This window comes from Rattus norvegicus, chromosome 10 (genome assembly GCF_021556685.1).
Source record: "Rattus norvegicus strain SHRSP/BbbUtx chromosome 10, alternate assembly SHRSP_T2T, whole genome shotgun sequence".
Taxonomy (NCBI): domain Eukaryota; kingdom Metazoa; phylum Chordata; class Mammalia; order Rodentia; family Muridae; genus Rattus; species Rattus norvegicus.
Genome location: NC_141543.1, coordinates 79,662,394 through 79,667,538, shown reverse-complemented (window position 1 = coordinate 79,667,538; position 5,145 = coordinate 79,662,394). Strand labels below are relative to the sequence as shown.

The 5,145-nt window shown below is 45.0% G+C and overlaps 1 pseudogene; it reads right to left on the bottom strand.

Annotated features, from left to right (window-relative positions):
* Nucleotides 1-2,526: 2,526 nt before the first annotated feature.
* On the bottom strand, nt 2,527-2,874 carry Elobl2 (elongin B like 2; annotated as a pseudogene).
* Nucleotides 2,875-5,145: the final 2,271 nt, after the last annotated feature.

Here is a 5,145-nt window from a genome sequence, read left to right as displayed (position 1 = left end):
TACCAACTAACTTGAGATCTGCCTGTCTCTGGTGGGATTAGAGGCATGGCCTACCACAGCCCTGCTCAAATATTTTCTCTTAGCTCCAAATCACTTCAGCTCTCAGAGATTTAGAAATCAAGCTTCAAGTATAGTAACCATTGAATTTATTTCAAACATTGTAAATCTCTTCCCTGTGTTTTTTTTTAAAGATTTATTTATTTATTATATATGAGTACACTGAAGCTGTCTTCAGACACACCAGAAGAGGGAAGGCATCAGATCTCATTACAGATGGTTGTGAGCCACCATGTGGTTGCTGGGATTTGAATGAAGACCCTCTGGAAGTCCTGTGTGGTGTTTGTTTGTTTGTTTGTTTGTTTGTTTTCTTTTCTTTTCTTTTTTTTGGAGCTGGGGACGGAACCCAGGGCCTTGCGCTCTACCGCTGAGCTAAATCCTGAACCCCAAGCCCTGTGTTTTTAATACATCCATTTTGAGAAGAAAATTCAAAGGCTGGTGTCCAAAAGAATTGTTAACCATGTTAAAAGTAGAGCAGGGACTGCTGCCATTGACATCTGTCCTGTCCCGCTTAGGGACAACCTGGACAGTCTGCTAGTGTTCTTGATAATAGCTTTTCATATTTTCTTCAGAAACCTTATTTATACTATGGTTTGTAGGTTTTGAAAATTACTGTTAATAAGGTTTCAACCTGTCCTCTCTGCCGGTCCCCAGCAAAGGTCCTCAAGGAGAGGTTATTAGGATATGGGGGAAGGGAACCTGTTCAGCAATAGTTTTTTGGGAGCAAACTAAAACTTCTCTCTCAGCACTTTAGCCCCATATTAAAAGCAGAATGTGATGGCCCACTAGGCACGCAGAAACCACACACAAACTGGCAGTCACTGTCCAGGCCTCTCAGGAGGGACACACAAAGAGATGGCCAGGTTTCCAAAGAAATGACCAGCTGTGGTAGGAACCATAGGAGCAGATCTGCAGCCAGATTCTCTCAACAGCAGAGTTACAAGTTGAGCTCAACAAGTCCATGAAAGGCAAACCAGTACATGCCTGTCATTTGCAAAGAATACCTAGCAAATCAAACCAATGCTCTGTGCTCATCTCCCACTGACTGGGAGGTCATATTTATGCTCCATCATGGGTCCTGTCAAGTATCAGGTCCAGCAAGGCATCCTTTGACCTGTGTCCCTAGAAAAACATCATTTGACATAACTTCTCAAAGGACCTATAACTTTCTACTTAAGTGGTTTCTGAGATTGGAGGAATGTTCATCTCTTTCCCACTGATGCCACAAATCACATCCCCATAGATCCATGACTCTATTAGCCACACATGGCTTTAAGTTACCTATTTCCCCTTCTAGCCCCTTACACCTGACCCATTTGGCCCTTTACTTTAGCTGGTACAGTTGTAGACCCTAGAACCTAATTTCTACCTCCTAAAGAGGCCAATCCAGACGCCAAGACTTTGGTGAAATTGTGACATCGGCTCCTGTAGCTCTTAAACCCTCCATTTCTATATCATTGATCTGTATTTTCTGCTCAGTAAGGTCTCTGATCCTTTAGTTTGCCCAAATATTCGTTACCTAGTCTCTCCTGAATTTGGAATTGTCGGTTTATGTACTGAAGCTGTCCTGACCTTGAACACATTGAGCATAGAGAATGTGGGGCTGTTCTACCAGACAGGCATGAGGACAGGTAAGGCTGAGTGAGCTCAGACCCTGGAAATCTGAGATTTGAGAACTGCCAGAGCAGAGCCACTTTCTATTGTCTCTGTCCCTGCTCTGGACCACAAACCAGGACACCCAACCCAGAGGACCCGGAGGGGCACCCATCTGTAGCACAGCATGGGAGTTCTTCTCCATGCTAATAGGGCATCCAGATAGGTTTAACCTGTCAGCCACTGACCTTCCCTTCCTGGGTATTCTCACTCCCTTACCCTGAGAGATTTAATTCCTGCCTTGCCCCAATAAAGTATGTGCCCACATCCCCCGACCAAATAGCAGTGTGAACAAGCAATGCCTGTCTCAAGAGAGCTCCTTCATTGAAGAATGCCTCAGGGAAGGCCTTCACTGAAGCACAACAATAAGACTTTTCTCTCATGCCTTCCGTACTGGGGCACTGGCTCCCAATCAGACCAGACCCTCCTCTTCTCAGCCTCTGCCTCCCTCTTCCTCCATGGTAAACAGACACCCCATCCCTGACTTCCTCTCCAAATGACACACCAGCAATGCCTCAGTACCCAGAGAGGAAGGCTGAGAACCACATCACTCCATTCAGACCCCTCTCCAACTGCCCTCCAGTCCTGCCTGTATCAGGGCCTGACATCCAGAAGGGAACATCCACTATAGACTCCCTGTTCTGGCCTTTGTTGTGCCTGCTCAGTGCTGGCATGGTGGGGGCTGCTAGACACCTCTAGCAGAAGAAGAATTCAGTATGACATCGGTGTGTTAAGTTTATTTACTTATTTCTTAATGTAGAAAGACAGTCACATCTTTATCAGGAAGTGAATTCCTAGGAAGTGGGCCTGGGGCCCTCACTGCATAACTTGTTCCTAATCTCTCTTGAAGTCTAGACCATTTTTCAGCACACCTCCAATTAGTGGACAAGAAAAAGGGCTGGCATGCAGGAGTTGAAAGGCATCTTCCCTGAATTCCAAGGTCAGGATGGCTGGGTCCTCAGGCTTTGCTATCCGGCCAGTGATGCCACAGTCACTGAGAGTTTTCCTCTCTTCAAGGAGCTGGTTGTCCTTGAACAGCTGATCCTTAGGAGGCTTCTTCAGGAAGCCCTGGACAATACGCTTCAGCTCTAACACTGTGGTCGACTCCTTGGCCTCAGTGAAGATGCTGATATTCCAGTGTTCCATCTTGAGAAACACTTCCATCCCTGCGGCTGCTTCTGGCTTGATGCACCAGACCTGAGCAGTGAGAACAGGCAGTGAATCTTAATTGCTCTGGGGCTGAATTTCTCTGACCCTGACAGGGATTGATTAAATTCAATTGATACCAGGGCCTGCAGGAGGCCCCTCAGGGTGTCAATCTGAATTCATTAGCCTACTCCTGGACTTGGCCACACCTTATGCATACTGCAAAGGCTGAGCTTCTTTTGGATATCTAGAAAAATATTGTTTCCAGGAGTGCCTCGCCTAAAATCCCTTTTCAAGTGACCTTGCCACCACAGTTAAGACTTCTGACAGTTTGCTTTTTCTTAAGACCTTTAGAAATTACTTTCATCAAGTTAACATCATTAAGTGTGAGATCCAATATCTCTAATCCATTCCTCTATTCTTCCAGATGGTGCCTTTAAAGGTCTGATCACCCTTTTGCATTCTGAATTAGCCTTGTCTAAAGCCTGGGATTCAATTACTATCTTTCTGACTTCTGAATCTGATGATTCTATTTACAGTTAGGTTCAATGATTCAATTAATATTTCAGACTTCTGAATCTGATATAATTCTGTTTAGAGCTGAAGTCAATCTTTGCATAGAAATCAGGGAAGGCTGTTTTGGGGCCTTGTGTGGTTTTAGTAAATGACTCAGACCTTTCTTGGGTCTTCACCCTCATCTCAAGCATTTAAAGCTGCTAAAGGACATGGCACCAAGATATCAGCATCAAATCCAAGCTGCTTTTGTCACTTAGCATTTTGAGCTTCCCCCAGCAAGCGATCTACAATACATCCATGCCTCTAGCCTGATTCTGTTGTCCTATGGCCCCTACCTTCTTCTTTCAACAGTGTTCACCAGTGTAATTGACGCCACCTTCCAACATTGGGGTTTCCAGTCTTTCCAGTCTTGGGGGACATTTCTGTCCTGACTTGTCTATGAATTTATTATCTGCCTGACCTGGCTGAATGCAAACAATATTCACATTCATATTTTTCATAACCTTGGGGGTTCCAGCTGTCTCCTGGTATGCATTCTATATAGTAACTACAAAACTAAAATTGGTTTCTAATGACCTTGGGCCAGTTCCTTTCAGTTCCATGATGTGTCTGGCAGCATGGCAGGCTCTTGCCTAAAATCTGTGTCTGTGACTGACTTTTTCTTAGGTCCTTCTAAGGCTTTCCTAAATTTCTTTGTCTGTGTCCTAATATATTTTTCTTATTCTCCTTTTGAGTCCTTTTCTTTTACAACTTGTATCTTATCACCCATTGTTTACGAGCAGGCACAAGACCATTATGACTACTAAGAATCCTGTATAAAAATACCAACACCATAATAGTCAGCTCTTTTGATCCAACCAGATTCCAGTATTTACCTTCTCACCTTCTGCTGCTGTCTTCAAGGCATCTGGAGTAGCACAGTACAGGGTCCTAAAGCCTACTACATTCATGCTACTTCCCATCCTTAACTCCCTCCACTTCCAGGGTGACTTACCAAATCTGGTGGCTTCTCAGGCTCTCCTCAAAGGAAGTGGTCTCACTGTCTCTGGGTCCTTGGCAGAAGTTGGAAGTCCAGATGTTTAAAGCCAAAATGCCCAGCGTTCAGATTTTGCCAGTGAAGATCCAGGAGGCAGATGCTTGGGTAAAAGCCTGCTAGCTCAGAGAGGCAGAGGAAGCACCCAGATGAGCATCCAAGTCCACTCACTGCTCAGAAGCAAACAGTTCCTTCTGCTTCCCCATGCTGTCTTAAATATGCTTCAACTCAAAGACCCTCCTTTCTCTTAAGTTCCCTCCCTTAAGCTGGTTGCTTGCTCGCCATCCTGATCTAGGATTGACTTTCTTTAGCCCTTGGATTAAAGGTGTGTGGTAGAGCTGAGGCACAGGGAGAGACAGGGTTTTTCAACTCGATATCTCAGAGCTCACAATGGGAACAGATATCCCGTGAGAGCAAGGCACTTCTCCCACCAGCCCCAGTTACACGGGATCTGCCCTCCTTATCCCTGGTGTGAGCATGCACTCATCCTCTCTGTTCAGCCCTGGTTCCTCAACATCCACTTTCCCTTTACCTGTTTCTTTTTTTTTTTTTTTTTAAAGATTTATTTATTTATTATATATAAGTACACTGTAGCTGTCTTCGGATACACCAGAAGAGGGCATCGGATCTCTTTACAGATGGTTGTGAGCCACCATGTGCTTGCTGGGAATTGAACTCATGACCTCTGGAAGAGCAGTCGGGTGCTCTTAACCGCTGAGCCATCTCTCCAGCCCCCTTTA